Source organism: Patiria miniata, unplaced genomic scaffold, assembly GCF_015706575.1.
Source record: "Patiria miniata isolate m_02_andy unplaced genomic scaffold, ASM1570657v1 HiC_scaffold_1, whole genome shotgun sequence".
NCBI lineage: Eukaryota > Metazoa > Echinodermata > Asteroidea > Valvatida > Asterinidae > Patiria > Patiria miniata.
In genome coordinates this window covers 3,767,668-3,786,090 of record NW_024037047.1, presented here as the reverse complement: position 1 = coordinate 3,786,090, position 18,423 = coordinate 3,767,668, and the positions used below count along the sequence as shown (strand labels likewise).

At 37.4% G+C, this 18,423-nt stretch overlaps 1 pseudogene; it reads left to right on the top strand.

Annotated features, from left to right (window-relative positions):
• Positions 1–2,520: 2,520 nt before the first annotated feature.
• On the top strand, positions 2,521–17,569 carry LOC119728176 (annotated as a pseudogene).
• Positions 17,570–18,423: the final 854 nt, after the last annotated feature.

Here is an 18,423-nt window from a genome sequence, read left to right as displayed (position 1 = left end):
TCGGTTTTTTTTTGTTAAATCCGTTTTGGCATTAACACTCTTGGCATTAACATGTGGTCGAAGCAGTTTCTGATAAAGATCCGAACTTAAAAATGTCCATATTTATCCTTCGAGAAAGTTTCAAGTGGAGTAAGAAGCGTGCTACAATTTTGTCACGGATGATTCTGTTCGATAGGGCAGATAATTTCAAAAACGAAATTGTACATGTACCCTGTTTTACTATAGCGTTTGGATACGTTTTGATCGGAGGTATACGTTCTGTGTTGTGTGGCATTTATATCTGAAACTTTCAGGAAAGAAATATTAAGAAAGAAGTGAGTGAGTAGTGACTGACAGAATAATTGTCTCTTTGGCTGTATTATTTGTTGTAGAAGACGAAATGGAGGCAGAATCGGCAGACGAAGAAATAGACCGCAAAGTCAAACCGAAGAAGCCACGTTTATCACAAACGCAACGAATTCTAAAAGATCAGAATCCGCACAAACAAGGTATGTTGCACTACACTCTAAAAACAACATTGGTTAACTTAACCAATCATTGGTTGAAATAACCAACAATTGGTTAATATGTGTCCAACCGATCGATTGGTTGGGACACATATTAACCAATTGTTGGTTATTTTAACCAATGATTGGTTATGTTAACCAATCTGTTTTTAGGCTGTAGGTAGAAAATAAAGATTTCTAGCTCACAAAACGGTCGAGTACGGGGAAACAAAATTAATTGTGTTGGAGCTTTTGGCCATAACTAAAAACTAAATGGACCTTTACATTATTGTTCTAGCCTAAGAACATATACCTGAATTTTTTTAACATAATTATGTAAACTTAAAATGTGTTTTGAATTGAGAGAATACAAAATTATGACTTCAAAAATAATGGTAAACTTGCGTTTTCATTCTTCCGCAGATGACCGTCGCCTGAAGCGGTATCCGAATCTCAAACGGTAGACTAGTAATCAACTGCAGCTGGTTCGGGTTCTTGTGTACTTGTTAAGGGAAAACTATGCTCGAGTAGGAAAAACTGATAACATAATCTTGTATATAACTACGATCATAATGTGAAATATTAGCCTTAATATTGTATTGTCGAGATTTGTTTAATGTTGTGTTTGTATAAATGACATCTACATGTATACATATATTTGTTGGTTCGTATTATATTCGGGCAAAAGACGACCAGGGCGCACGCCGCAGTATCACATGCTGTCTCTGTTCCATTTAGGGAAAAATAGGCACGACTTTAAAACATACAAAAATAGTGAAAGCTCAAGGGAAGAGGCGATTGGGGTGTGGGGGGGGGGGGGCTTCACCGGTAGATTGAAATACTTTGAAAGAAATCGGAATGGAAGGGAAGCTCAAGTAAACAATCGATGTATGCGATCGAATAAATTCCACTCTAAATCGTCATGTGCAGTCTTTTGTCGATGGGAGAAAAATTCAATCAAAATACATGTAAGGGAATTCTCCCAATTTTGGAAACAAAAGAGGAAACACAATTTTGTTTTAAATTGTTGCCAGTTAATGTTAACGTAGCCCATCTCTTCTCCGCTGCTTTAATAGAGCCCGCCGCACACGAGAGTTACGTGCTGAGCAAAATGTCATTCGAGGCCGTTTGCTCATCATGTAGCTTGCACAATATCCCGGTGTGCTGTGACTTTCCGGTTATTTTTTTTTTTTTGCCTCGCGAGGCCCTGAGGCAAATATCTCCCATGTTTGATTTATCTCGCCTCGCGAGGCAAAATGCATACTGGCTGGTTAATCTTTTTAGCTCAGCGCGTAGCTCAGCAAAAAAAAAAAAAATCACCGCACACGGGGATATTGTGTGAGCTACGTGCTGAGCACGTAGCGTAGCTCTCGTGTGCGGCGGGGTTAACGGTAACGGGTCCTCGGAGTTATTAACAATTGCAAAATACTGCAATTGAAAGCTTTCATGAACGGTCATGCAAGTCTGTTATTATGTTATGAGTCATCAAGGGCGTCGCGAGGGGGGAGGGCAAGGGGGGGGGGGAGGTGGGGGCTTAGTCATATTGCTGTTTATTTATATGGGTCGGAGGGGGGGGGGGCAAATGTCCGTGCCCACCCTCGAAAAATGAGAAAGCGAGATGTACAGGGATTTGGGGGTGGGGGAAAAGTGTTGTTCCCCTCTAAAAAAAATCCTGGCAACGCCCATGTGACTCATGGGATGTGAATGTTCCAAGTAATAGTCATGGAAAATATCATTGAATTGTGCACAGCCTATGATGATGATGATGATGCGTATTAGGGTGTGGCCGTCTGATAGGCCTTGGCATATGCTTCTACTTTTATAGGCCTATAGGCATATATTATTTCTAGTTTATTAGCCTGTATTATTTCCTCTTTGTGCGTATCACGTATGCTCCGTACAATGTATCGTTGTGATGTTTTGTTTTGTGGTGTTCAGTGGCCAGGCTCTACCATTATTATGCCGTGCAAAAAAAACGAAAAGCTGGGGGGGGGGGGCTTGGCTTGCAAGGAAGACTCGTGTGGGGTGAGGGATGATGCCCCGTATTGCGCTGCCGCTGTCAGTGGTCCTGTGTCACACTGGGAGACAGAAAGGGTGTGATGTCCCTTGCCTCAGAGTGATGGCTTACTGGAGTATGTTCCTATGTTTCAGATGCCAAGACTGATAGGGGATTGGTAATTGAAAGCCCTAATTTTGTCGTGGAATTTCATTATTTTATCCAAATTTCTGTCGGGAACCCTGATTCCATTCCAAATTCAGTTCTCAGTCGATCTCAATAATGTAAACTCGGTAGATTCAGCAAACAAGTTTGTTATAATAGAGAAAGGAAAACTATAACTATATGAAATGGATTACAGGTTTTAGTAAATAATTGACGCTTAAGGGGTTTCAACCTGCATACACCGCCCCTAAACCTTACTAAATTGTTTTTAAACATAAACATGATGTACATAGTAAAAACCCATGTCTTGCTTCGTAAGCTGTATATTGTTTAATCATACGAGTCATGAAAGTATAACGCTTTTCTGAGCCAGCCTGGAATTAAGTCCAATCACATTCTATGTTTTAGATTGTCCCAGCTACATAGTAAACATGCTGGAGGTCACGCAGTAGAAGATCCTAGTATGGATCAGGATAGGTCCTTCAGTGTCACTTGACAGGCCTCAGGTGCTTGCTCAGAATTGCGGTGAAAGGATTACACAAACTTGTGCACAATCTAAAACCCATATTGCTGTGAGGTCAGCCTGGAATCAAGACTACTCACATTTCTATGTTTTTTCTATTGTCCCAGCTACATGGTTAACATGCCGGAGGTCATATATCAGCATCTATTCATTGATGCCTGGACAAAAAACAACTCTTGAGATGTGTGGCTAATGTTTGTGCTCTTTTTGGATGAACAATTTATTGTTTGGGAATAAACAAATATCCCGGTTAATTACATTACGTGTGGTTTGAAAATCATGCACGCAATGGCATGTTATAGGTGACAATTGGATGATGGCTCAGAAAAGGGGATCAGATTATTTAACTCGTAGATTATTTTTTATATTGTATTGAAGTTATTAAAGTTCTAGTCGCAAAGTACACTGTCAAAACTGTGTTTAGAGTTTAAACACTTTTTTACCCACTTGTTTAAGTTTGTGTTAAGATTTATTGATGTGTGTCAAACGAAAGCCCATTAGTACCATGAAGTATAAATTGTGAAAAATAAATATAAATGATTTATCGGAATGAAGTCAAATGACAGTTTCAATGCACACTTTCATCACAATGTCATTATTATCTGTATACGAAAATCGAACCGTATACTTTGGACTCTCTTATCAGTTATTAATGTCACTGTCAGGCTTCCATACTGTACAAAGCCATAAACATGTGTCAGACTAGACATGTGAAAAAAACTGAAGTGTTTAAAATCTGAGCACCATTTTTACAGTGTCGTTTTAGCGCTGTCATCGGTTAAGTCGAATTAGCAAAACATGCAGCTGATTTAATTATTGATGTTGATTTACTGCTTTATCTAGTTGGTTCATGCTATGTATAATTGGAGATTTGGTTAAATCCTTGTTTTTTTTTACTAATTTGTAAAATGTAATTTTCTCTGTGTATTATGTACCGTACTTTTTAATAACCAATCGGTTTTTAATGTATTTTCCTGCAATTTGCATTGTTTAAGTGTTTCAATCCAGGACCCCCAGACGGGGCTTTGCCGTGAAACGAGAAAGAAAATTAAAACAAAACTTCTTAATTATCAAACATTTACATAATTAATAATACATTATCATTACACTTCAAGAATTCACTTTGGCCCCGAGTTGACTTTTCTCAGTCCGTTCCTTTTCTCAAACTAATACGCCAAGGCAAGTCTAGTAAAGCGGGTTGCCTACACAGTAGACCCGATGTAGCCCATTCGTTGGCGTATAATATATACACAGCAATCCTATTTCAAACTTTTGGGCCAAGGCGAGACTGAAGCAACTAAGTGAAATTCAGTAAGTCGGATTAAAAAAGAAAGACCTTGAACAATAAAGCATCTCATGACAGGACAGGCAGGTAGCAATCAAAAATCGTCTAAAACCAAACCTTCATGAAAATGTAGGGCCTTCATTGGAAAGAGAAAGTGACGTTCCGAAGAACAAAATATTTCAGTGTGTAAAAAGCAAGCAAACAAACAAACAAACAAACAAACAAACAAACAAACAAACAAACAAACAAACAAACAACTAAACACCCAACAAACAACCCAACAGACAACCCAAGCAAGTGTGTGATTATGTGACCTACCGAGGCAAAATGAGGAATGTTCCCCAAAACCCTGTTTTGAGGTTTTTTTTTCAATTCCCGAAGCCGGATATACTAGACAAAATATTGTCAAAATCGACATTGATTGTTTTGTATTTATGAGTAGCCAAGGAATCCAAGAAAAAAACTTAATCTACGGAAATAAATGTGATATCATTGGAAAGTCAATGATTTGCGCTTTTAACATGATGTACATAATGTCAAAAGTCAAAGGAGGGGGTTATTTCATCATTATGCTATGGCAGGTCACTTATATTAACGCAATGCCAACGCGGAAATGTTTTCAATTATTTTTTTTTTTTTTAATGAGAATCATTACTCTCATTATGAAAGTAAAACTTCAATGGATGCCATCTCCGAGTCTGCAGATTCTAGGCCTGCATGCAAAAAATTGCCGTTCTGCAAACGGGAAAGCCATATCCTCAAAGATTGCATATTTTGTTTCGCACTGGCATGGCACTTCTTGATTTTAACTCGCTTTTTCCATTTTTCGTGGGCTGCCTCCGCTCAGGTAAGTTCAGTTGAATTGGTTGATGAAAATAATGTTTAAATGTAGAGTACATGATACATCATTTGTAAATGTATGCATTATGTTCGTTTGAAGCAAGACAAGTTCTTAAAATCTTAAATATGGTGCTTAACAAATGACCTGTTGAACGTTTAGCTCAGTAAATACTGTATATTCCGAGAAAAACAATATTTTAGGATCTCGATTTCAAATCAAAAGTTGGCGAGTCGTGTTTTGAATCACGCCCGAATTCTTCGGGACACGTTCTCATTCAGCCGATTGCAGCTACGCGATGTCGTGCACTTAACCGACGAATTATAGCAACCGCGCGCGCGTGTGCCTATTGTCAATGACCTGCTTGCTTCGCCGAATTAAAAAACTAACTACTAACGGACATTTCCAAGAATGCGTCTTTAGACGCATCGTTGGAAATTGCCTTCTTTCAATGTTTTCTTCAAATGACACCATGCCAGAAAGAATAATTTCACAGGGAGTTTAGTCCCTTTACTATCTTTAAGCCAAGTAAGCTTTTTAACACTACCTTCGTCAGTTACTTTTGGGATAGGTGCATAATGATGGACTGTAGCTTTAATTTGGCAGTAGACGATTAACAATATTTGGAAACCATATTTTGATGTAAATGTTCACATTATGCATGTCGTGTGTTTGTTTTCCTTTTTATTGTAATCATTCGAGGGTGCTAAGACCTTCAGAAAAAAAAAACATTGAAGAAGTTTTGCTTTAAATAGAAATATCCTTAAAATGCGTGTCACGCGTTTTTTTTTTTTTTTTACAATATTTTTGTGTTTTTATTTGATTTTGCTTTTACCTGGACTGATATTTTTTTTATCTCCATTTTAAAAGTTTATGCTGCAGACGTGACACTTAGACTTAAAGGGACAAGTCAGTATTACCTAGAGGGTCAAAATGCAGAGTTTACATGCACAGCAACACCTCCAGCAGTGAAGGAGAACCCGTATTACGTTAGCTGGACTCTTGACGGCGAAGATTTATTCGGTACTCAAACGATGATGGAGAGCAAAAGCACCAATATTACATTGCTTCACAGGGGAACTTCTACTCTGACGTCACAATCACTGGCTTGCATTCATCTCGCAAATCATTGAACCTTGTGGTCTTATGTAAGTTGCATAACACTTCGATCGTTGAAAACAAGTACGGGGCCAAAAGAAAATACAGTCCACAATAAAACCCCACAAAAACATGTTTTATCAGCATATTAATCAACTTTCTTATTTACACTCAACTTTCGTGTCAGACCTTTGTGCCTTCCATACAGTTGTTGATGTGTTTTACCAATTAAAAAAAAACCCAACAACCCAACAAAAAACAAACAAAATAAAATCAGTGTCTGAATGTTTGGATTTCTCAACGTTGGTCGTTTGAATGTGTATACGGTTGTTTTTATTAACTGGCCCAATATCAGCACGTTAGAGGAGAGGGACCTGACAAAACTGTTATTATCTTGTCCCACTGATTAATACTCCATTTACAAAATCCTGGCTATCGTTTTGAAAATACATGTATATTGTCCATTAACTGTGATTACATTGGCCTCACTACTAATTCCATAATAAAGGTTGAAAGGGGAGGAACAGTCTGAACAAAAACGTTTAGTCAAAAGTGAAATAAGCAGTTAGTCAGACGGAAGGGAAAGAAATATCAGCAATGTTTTTATGTATTTATTTATTTATTTATTTCAGACAAACGTGCAACGAGCCTCACTCTTGAGATGGACTCCACAGTAGTCAAGGACAAGGTTGACGTAAAGATTGGTCGCCCCTACCGATTCAGGTGTAACGTGTCTGGTATTATAAATCCAGCCAATCACACCACGTGGCTTATCGAAAAAGAGGGCCAACAAGAACAAATAAAGACCACTTGTGATAGGTTGATTGGAAACAACATGTACAGGGAGGCGTCAACTGAAATCTGCTTGAATATCACGGAGGATCACTCCTCGAGCAGAATAATATGCAAGGTATTGTTTCCGGGTAACAGAGCATACGGAGAGGTAGCAGTGTATCTTTCAATTGATACTCCCAGTAAGTGCAAGTTAAGTAACGGTCATTATTGTCCCAGACTGGGGTGAAAGGGTTTGAAGAATGAATGGAGTAATTTCTATAAAAACAGCTAGGCAAACATTAGCTCTGCAATTGAGAAAATCTTGAGGCATGAAAGCTTGGGATAATTTCATGACTAAAGGTCCAAAGATTCCTTACTAGAATTATTATGGCTTCTGTAAAGTTAACAAACTTTCCGTTAGCAGCAATTCGCTTGAAAATAGTTTCTTTAAAGTGAAGGCTGAAGCATGGCCCGCATGATTGCGAGGCACGGAAAAAAGAACACCATTCCTCATTAAAATTTTGGGATTTAATTTTAATAGACTTTTTAATGCATTTCTTTTTCTAATCTAGGAACATCGACTCCTGAACGAACCACCACGTTTCTGTCAACAACCGAGGACAAAGTCAATGACGTCACAAGGCTTCCCATCATGTACACTGTTGTCACTATTCCTGTAGTAAGTAAGTGTTGGCAAAAATACCGTAAATATAAGCACACAAGTTAGGCCTATACTATACCTTTAAGCACTGACCTACTTTAGTATATGTTTGAGAAGTCTTTTCGTGAAACTAATGGTCTAAAGATTCCTTACTAGCTGCGTTTCGTTAGCAGTGATTCGCTGTCAATAGTTCCTTTAAAGTGGAGGCTGAAGTATGGCCCACATGTGTTGAGAGGCATTGAAAAAAAAGTTTCCTAATTAACATTTTGGAATTTAAAATTAAACACATTTTCATTCATTTCCCCCAGATCTCGGCACATCGACCCCTGAACGAGCCACCACTTTTCTGTCAACAACCGATGACCCAATCAGTGACGTCACAAGGCTTATGCACATGTTTTTGGTGGTTGTTGTCGTTATTCCTGTAACGTCTTTTGTTATCATCTGCGTTGCCGTAGCAATATTCTGCATCCGGAGACGAAAATACCAGCATGCTCGTGCCAAGGAGGAGGTCGCAACGTCAAACGAAATTAACTTGACAGTATGTATTCAGTGCTATTTTGTAGAGTTTAGTAGAGAAAAAAAAGTAGGCCAACTTGAATAAATTGCAATTTACATTTGATGTTTTTCTTAATTATATTTCGATCACCTTTTGTATCCCCTGCATGATTGTATCTGCTTTTTACACTCTAGTCAGTTTAGGCCTGGAATCGGCGAGTTCATACTTTTTTTAACCTAAAAGTATTCAAGGTTCAAATAATTCATTCCTTGGGTCGAAATGACACTTTTGCCAATATTTTCGTGTGTTAAGGACCTCGAAAATCCAGAGGAGTGTAATTTTCATCCCACAAAGTGTCATCTGTTAAGCTCATAAGGATAACTCCAAACAGATCCCGGTTGCCGGGTCGTTTTGACATTTTAAGAGTATTTGACTGTCAATTTATAAAAGAAGTCAAACTGATGGCAGGATATAGTTCAACTTATTTTCAAAGAGCATGAGCCTCGGCAGTCAAATTACTGAGGTGATGTACAATCGTTTTTAAGACAGCAATGTTTAGACACTTGTGTTTGACACACTCAGTTTTCCATCGATATAACTAAAGTATCAAGACTGTGATTAATGTTCCATTTTTATTATTGTTTATCTTCCATTTTGATTCTTCATTGCCTAAAAGTAAGTTGAAAACAGAAGTTATTTGTACTGTATGATCCAGGAGATGTCTGCTACCGATGGATCCCGAGAGACAATCGAGCAATCACAGAATGACTACGAGTTTCCTCGTGGGAGGATCGCCCTGCATGAGGTGCTAGGCAGCGGTAACTTTGGCCTGGTGTACCGAGCCACGGCCGATGGCATATACCGTCCAGGAATCAAGTCAGACGTGGCCGTCAAAATACTCAAAAGTAAGGAAGGATGCTCCCTTGAAATTTTAACACAATCAGTTTGAGTGAAAATCACCCTAATTTAAGACTGATACTTTGAAAAATAATCGTTCATAGACGAAACTCACATTGAAAACTTGATCGTTGCGAATGCATTAATGCATTTTACTTGAAAACTTCGTGTCCCTAGTTATAGTTGGATGGAGTGAATTTTCACTCGATTCAAGTATATTTTTACCCTTTCGAATTTAGAGTATGTGCATTTATTAAGTTTTTCTATTCATCATGTTTATATTGATGCCTGAATTTATATCACTTTGTATGCGGTGTTTTCAAATAATTTCTGAATATAAATTCATGTGTATACGAGTCTATACATTTTACATCCAAGGTTTGGTAAATGTCATGTCCCTGCTGCCTCTTACCTATTTCAATTGCCATTCAAGTACATTACTAACATGACTTCAGACTAGTTTTGTATTTGTTGGGTTGGTATAGTTTGCTTCAGGCCTAATCTATCTTTGAGAAGAAAGGAAATAAGGATAATTGCATTGAAATGACAAACCATAAAGCTATACTTGCCAGATCATGTAATGGGAACAAGTGGTCCCCATTCTTTTGTTATTAAATGCCTCTTTTTGCATTGGTATAAATGACAACTACAAATTATTGTCAGTAGCTGACTTCAATTGATTTTGCTCAATTGAGACATCACTCGAAATGTTTGACAAATCAACAAAGGAATGAAGTAAAGGTAAATATATGACACCTTTAAGTAGAGGTCCCCGTTATTTTTTGTTGGCCTTATACGTAACACCATGTTTTCTTTAGTTACATTGTCATCGCAAAGACTAATAACATGACAAATCTTGTGGGTATTCTCCTTGCAGATCTCCAACAGTAGAATAAAAAAATAAAAAAAAAAAATAAATAAACACAAACAAACAAACAGAAATCCATGCATATCGTAGAAGTTTAAACTTTCGTTACGTATGGGACATACGTAACGAAATAATAATAAAATAACATTTGAGATTATTATGCTTCAGAGTCGCCTGATGCGGATGTGATTGCTGATTTCAAAAAGGAAGTTGCGATACAGAAAGATCTAATGAACCACCCCAACATCGTGTCCATGCTGGGCTATTGCATGGAAACGCGTAAGTCAACTATGAGCGTTGAACATATATAAACTAATATTGTTTTGGTCAATCGTTGTCACCCCTTTTCAAAAGGACGTTATATAGATAATGGTATTTATCAGCGAAATCCACTTTTGGTTGAGGCTGGGAGTGAAAAAAAGAACACTATGCAGAGTTTTGTATTAGCGTGTTTCCATTTGAAAAAAATAATAACGCACAAGTGTTATACAAACACTGATTTATTCGATGACATCTGTGCTTTGCCAAATCAAAATAAACTGTATTTGTTTGGTATTGAGAAGCAATATCAAATGTGTGTTTTAAAGCTTAAAGTACAACCCAATTTCGGGACTGACTGTTTCAAGCATTATTACCCCGTTCATTTCCTGCTAAGGGAAGATCCTGCTTTCATTTCCAGGGAAGAAATAGGTGACACATCGAGTAAACAATGACACACTTTCAGTTTGGTTTCCTGCTGGCTTATTTCTCTTTTGATTTATTATTGTTTTTATAGTGATCAACCTTTAACCCCGTTTGACCTTTTGGGAAATTGTATACTTGCACACACTAGCCGACAATGCTCATGCATTGACAAAGCGTCCGCCGTGTTGGATCTGTCATGACATAGGCAAAGTAAACGCATTTGGTTTACGGGTAGGTGGTGTATTTCTTATTCAGAGTTACGGAAATGTATTTTATGACCGGGTAAACAATACTATTCCTGTAGGACTGGCCAACATCCGAACACAATTGAATAGTGTATTGCTCCCCCCCCCCCTCCCAAAAAAAGGGGTCCGGTTTCTGGTCTGCGCGCGCGTCGCCGTAACCATGTGCGTCGGCAAAATTAAAACGTTTTTTTTTCTATGTAAGATGATGTCTCCAAAAAAAAAAGAAACCGTGTCGCCGCACCATTTTTGGGGCAAGCACCATACCAGAAACCGAAGACATTTTTTGGCCTTAGGGAAATTGTCGTTGAAAGTTGGAAAAAAATAATCAATGGGTGAAAGCAAAAAGACCTATATTTAGTGATACAAGATGGCAGAACACTTGCTTGTAGGCGCATTGGCCAATCAGCGTAACAGCCAGTCCAGTAGGTACAGACTTAAAGTCAATGCATGCACGCAACTTGGGATAAATGTTCGCTCCAAATGCTCTCACTATTTGACATCTACAGAACCTTTTTGCCTGATATTGGAGTATATATCCGGGGGCAACTTACAGGATTACCTGAGGGCGAAGAGAGACGCCTGGAGAGATGGTGCCGTTGAGGGCGCACAGCCTGCTTGCCCTTTCCAACTCTTGACATTTGCCTTTGAGATTGCCACCGGAATGGAATACCTCTCTTTCATGGGGGTAAGTGGGTCAAATCGAAATAGAAGCAACTTTTCATTACAAAACAAAAGAGCAGATAACAAACTTCAAAGTTGCCCTGCTACCCGCTTTGAGGTGTATGCTTTTGTTCCACATTGCATGAACAGACCTTTAGCGCATGGCGTGTTGCATATTGAAAATGAACTGAAAAAAAACTCCAAGATGGCTGCGGAATACATAGGATTCTCACCAAAATATCTGAACAAAAATATTGTGGTTGTTTCTTACGAAAAAAAATCAGAACCAGTACTAAGAATTGAACCTATTGAAAGACTCAAAGTAGGAGTAAAATTACATTTACAGGCAAAAACAAACATTGTTATCCAATTTCCATAAATTGAGTATCACGAAAGGCACTAAGCAAGAAATGCATGAACAAAATAGGGTCTACACAGCCAATAGAGATGATTGGTCGATTACCACGTATTAACTGTGTTAAGTTCTTTTTCCATGCTCTTGGCAGTGCATTCACCGTGACCTGGCTACTCGCAACATCCTTCTCAGCGACGACCTTGTGTGCAAACTGTCGGACTTTGGATTGGCACGTGACATTTCTGAGACTGCACAATATGAGAAAACATCCCTGGTAAATTAACTATAGGCCTAATTATAGCAATGTCACTGAGCCAGACTCAACACCTAATTTGATATCAGTAGTAACATATATCAATACTCCTCTACTTTCTCGACTGATATGGAGTTGTTTCTTATTTCTGGACCCAGGGAGAGTCAACATAATTCTCTGTGCACGTCACTGACTGACTGACTCACCCACTATCACTTGTGAGCTGGGCAGTGCTATCCTAAAGGATTACCTCGTCACGCTAATGAATGGGCTAAATGCGGCCCGATGTAGTTACATTTGTATGAGAAGACACAATAATAGTGTTACAACTGATAATGTAGTAACCAACGGATAATATATCGACAACCGATAATGTCACACAAATTGACCGATACTGTATCACTAACCGATAATGTAACAGAAATTGACCGATAGTGTAGTAAAAATGTACTACATTATCAGTCAATTTGTTTTACATAATCGGTTAGGACAGATAATGTAACAAATATTGACCCATAGTGTAGTAACATTTACTACACAATCGGTCAATTTCTGTTACATTATCGGTTAGTGATACAGTATCGGTCAATTTGTGTGACATTATCGGTTGGTGATACATTATCAGTTAGTTACTACATTATAACAAATAGTCGTTTGGAATCTATTGAGTTGAATTTTGTGGGCTAAGGGTCCAGCTTTACCAGGTTCACCTTAATTGTCTTGCTTTTATGATTTGAAGTCATATGTGTTAACATTTGAAGGAACGTTACTGTTAGGTGTCAATAATATGCCAAGTGTTCTAATTCAAAGGGCCCATGTGATGTTATTATGTTCAATGAAATACTTGAAAATGCATCTTTGTGTCCCGTTTAACGTTATTATCAATTTTCATGTTTCCACTTTTAAGGCATATTGGTTTTTTTATGCTAATGCCAGTTTCCATATTTTATTTTAATGAGCAGAAGCTATTTCAGTACCAACATTTTTCAATTTTTTAAAGATATTTTTGCTGTCGTAACTTTGTTTAATGTTGTTTAAGTACATGACGGTAAACCAATGAGCAAAGTTTTCTCACAAATGTTTTCAATAAGCACATTTAGGTTTTACAATTTTAACAGAAAACCCCTAAAGTTAACAGTGTCATCCTGTAATGACTTCACTTCAACAGTTCCCTCATTCGTTAGGAAAAGTATGGGAAATTGTATAATGTTTAAAAAGGTGCACATTTCAATAGATTTATCTAAAAAGGATTGTCAGTTGGTTTTCATACAGTTAAGAGGATAAGAACGTTGCAACAAAATATATTCCCAACTACGTTTCATGACATGAGCCTTTTACAAGTGTTAGACCAGTGGACTATTACGGTCTTCTTTACTGCCTTTTAGTTTGTAGACAAAACACTGTAAGCACAATGAAATGTCATTATTAAGTTGAATACTTTTCAAAGCGGAAAATGTTGAGGCGGTCTGTCATTCGTGATCAAATGTGTCAACTTGGGGATCTAGGACCTTGATTTCTCAAGCCTACATACAATTCGTGAACGTCTTTACAAGGTACTAGCGAACGTTTACATGCACTGACTTTCGGCCCCGTGTCCTTATCCCAAATCATAACATCCAAAACTTCACTTGTCCAGGAACTTTTAATTATCTCTGTTTGTATTTCAATATTTCAGGGATTGGTTCCTGTACGCTGGCTTGCTTTGGAGTGTCTAGTTGAGAACAAGTACACTACGATGAGCGATGTGTGGTCTTTTGGTGTCTTGCTGTGAAAGATTGTCACTCTAGGTACGTTTAACTGACCTCATTACTCACTGGAGTAGATGCCCATTGGCCAATTCGACATGAAGCAAAACTAATCCACCATTTTGGTTCAAACTAACGTCACGTTCTGCAGTTGCATTTTTGTTGTCGCTGTCATCAATAATGTCCCCAATATCAATTATTCTTTGGATGTTGCCAAATCTAAGGAATAGGAATGCTCAAAACAAAAACAAAAACGAAAAGTGCGTTTACTGCGCGTTCGTCATTGGTAACCCAAGATAGCGGACATTGCTTCAAAAGAGTTTGAAGAGAGATTGCCCTGGCAAATTTGGACTTCGTGATTGTATCTTACGTAATTGTTATGGAATGGAACCTACCAAATAACAATGTCAGTTACGATGAGCTTATAGAACACACATAGTAACGAATCGTAAATTGCTTTTCCAAGTTCATCCTCGAGTCTGCTCTTTGCGAAGAACAAAATGATAGTCTTGTAAAGATGATCAGTGAGCAGAGTTTTCAAACTACAAGCAGATTTTGTTTTCTTCTGTAAATTGAACTTTGCACTTAATATTCCGATGTCTTATGCGGTACAGTGTTCTTTGCATTGTTTTGTCTAATTCGAATCGAACCATTGTAACTATATGTTCGCAGGTGCCCATCCCTACCGTGGAATGTCCGCAAGTGAAATAATTGACACCTTAGTTGAGGGCTTTCGGTTGCCCAGTCCCTCCCATTGCAGCAAACAACTGTGAGTAAATGGACTTCTTACGTAATCAGGCTTGAAGACATAAATCAACTCAATATCTGAAATGTGGTGTTTAGCTGGCAGAGAAGTCTAGTAACCAGACGATATCAGGCTAACCATGCCTATCGAATCTCTCTCTCTCCGGACCAGCGTTATAATCAAGTCCATCATTGGGTAGATTCTAAGTCAGGTCAAAGGTTACACAAGGGGATTACACAGGTGAAATTGTGACATAGTTCACTTGCCCTTGCATTGAGACAGGAAGACATGTCCCGTAACGGACTTACTTATTGGCTGGGAGAGAAATAACGTGTGATGACTTGATTACAAATCACCCTGGGACTAGGTATAAACATGTATTTTACATTCGTTGTCAAACAAACACAAACAAGTTGTTATATTATAGTAATAATATAGCATATTCAATCATTAGAATGTACAATCACTGATATTATAATATAGTTATAATAATGTCAGAGCCAGTATAACCCCTCTCATATACTGTTAATAGACAATGGTAAATAAACTATTGTCCACAAATTCTTCTGTGTTCTGAATTCACCCCTTCCTACTACAATACGTCAAGCTTGATATTATACTTCTAAAGTCCACCACTTGTAAATTGTAATCAAATATATAAGTAGTAAATGTCACAGCCGTGTTTGACTATCGCATCCAAACTGACTATGAATGAATGTCGAGTCAATCCACACAAGTCAAATTACAGTAAAAAAAAGTCCGACTAATCTGAACGATTCAATCTACCCAAGATTCACAAACTGTCAAGTTATTAATTTAACCTTCTCCAAAATATGTGAGTACGCAACTAAACTTCGCTGTATGATTGGAATCAAAATTTCAAATTCCTTTCTACAAATATGACAGTTTTGCAAAGCCAGTCCCCGCAGGGTCTGTGTGAATGAAGTCACAAATATAAATAATTTCCCAAGCTTTAAGTGACAATCTCACATCACATTTTTCGTTACATCAAATTCAAAATACAGACTTCATTAGCAGGCTCACCACTGAGTTATCTAGGACATCAATTATTATTACAATACAATTTAGCATTTATATAAATACATATAAACTGTCTTTCTCGTAATTGCAAGGCATGCACCCTAAGGAGATACGTCAAATGCTGCAAGCTGCCATCAGCCCTCTTGCTACTCTAGTGCCATTAAAGGACCAGAGTTGGCTGCCTGTAAATTTATAACTTTTAGTATGCTCTCTCCGGTAATTTTGAGTCACAGTTCGAAAAACACACTGAATCAACAATCAATTGTTCATTTCGCTACTTTACAAAATGTAACAATTCAAATTGTCTTCAAAACTAATCCTCAAAATATCACAAAATTGCCATCTTATGTCACTTAGACTACTTCTCCAATTCAGTTAAAAAAATAAAATCGACATCCGATACACAAATCAGGTATGCAACAATCAACATATTATACAGCTAATCTAAATTATTTCAAACGTTCGAATTTTAGATTCAATACTCAATCCTGTTGAATCTGACAAAAATAAATATAATGAAGGGAAAACACCATTTTCTTCTCTTTTAATGAAAGTGTGGAACAGTTAACTTATTTTCAACCTACGTTTACTGATACGGTCGATGTTGCTGACTTATCTCCCTCACGCCAATGTTGAAAACAAAATCAGGCAGAAATTTGCTTGAACAATATCTAGAGATTTGAATATTTTAGGCTGCTGCAAATTCACAAGCCAGATTGCTTGTGAAAAAAAAATCTGAGGGCCTGAATTGCCTTAAAGTATTAAAAAAAATTGTATCGCTGCAGCCGAGCAGTGATTGTGTATCTACTCTGATATGAATCATTGAGACCACACCCTCACTTTCCTTAGAATTCTAACGACCTTTTGACCAATGTCCTTCTCATTTTCTTACACTCAATCAAGCTTAACTTTGCCATTCTTATTTAACCCTTAACTCATGAATATGCAAAGTAGCTCCTTACCAGAGTGGAGCTACCAGGTAACTCCTTACCAGAGTGGAGCTACCAGGGATGTGTTTTGTTTGTGTCTGGTGGAATGTGTTCTTTTTTTTTTTTTATATCGATCGGTCAACCATGGCTTGATAGGTTTGGGTTCCGACCCACTCATGCATATTTATACTAGGGTTAAAAAAGGAAGACGATTATTCACATTTTCTAGTAAATAGTCACAGACACAAGAAATGGATGTTTTTTTTGTGACAATAGAGCATATTGAACCATTATACATTGTACAATCGCTGATACTATAATATAGTTATAATAATTATAGCATATTCCATCTTTATAATAGGCAAACACTGATTCATTTTTCCATGGAACATCTGGAAAGTTTGTGTTTGTTTGTTTCATAGCTACACTGTTATGAAGGAGTGTTGGAAAAATTCACCATCTCAGCGCCCAACTTTCAGCAATTTAAAGAGGATCTTGGGCACTATGATTACCGAGGCGCAGGTAGGCTACGTTATTTTCATGCCATGATTGAAAGTCGCCAGATACTGGCCAACTTAAGATTAAACTCACTTTTTATTGACGCCGCATAATGATTCTTTATGGTATGTAAACCACACCTAGTTCTTGCCTATGTAGTCAAAACTCACCACTCGGTCTTAATCTTACGCACACACATTGGAATAAAGAGTGATATATTTTCAGCGGATGTATATCATCTGAATTTCTGATGAGGAAAAGGTATTTTTTTCTTACAAAGATAAACCTGGCAATGGAGGATTTTGTGGCTGACACGTACACATGAAGATCAACTCTTCTTGGTGACACGACTGACCATGGTTCCCATGACGTGAGTTCCAATCCACCTCAGATAAAAACAACTACTGCCACTAAATTATTAGTGGTTCCTCTTCGATTTCTAGGTTATTTAAAAACACTGTTTTTATAGTAATTTATTTTGTGAGAGCTCGGATTGTAAAGTTTAAGCTGAGTGTGTTCTCAAGTTTTTCAATAGAGCAGGTGTATATATATATACTTTACATTATAAGGGGATTTTATGAAGAAAACAAAAGTGAAAAAAAAAACATGCATTGATTAAGCAGTTATGATTTACATAACAATAATAGCGAAAGGTTTATTAAGCACAGAATTAGAATATTGCAGCACCTAAAATGCACGGCATCTATAGAGGCGAACCAAAACATACATTTAGTCTAATATTTATAACTTTTAAACAGGTGTACCAAAGCAAATTTTGAAATTTTATAGAAGTAATAAGTAAATCATAAAACTAAGTGTAACTTAAGAAGACAATGCATTTAAGCCTAGACCTTAACGTTTTTCAATGTTGCTAGTTATATGACCTAGTGTATAAAGGAAATGGTGTAAGTACAGTTGTTATAACATTCCCTTAAGGGCAGCCTATTGGATGTTTTTCTATGCAAAGTCTATACATCCTTCAAAAATATGTGAATCAATATTTGTATATTTGTTGCCTTAGGTGTAGACTATAAAACAAACATTTCACTGTTTGTGACATTACCACCCAATTTTACACACAAGTCGTGCATTGTTGATTAACTTTATTGAATTGTTTGAATATTATACTCGGTTTGTGCTAATTGGAAACTCAATAACTTAATAAAATACATAATTAAT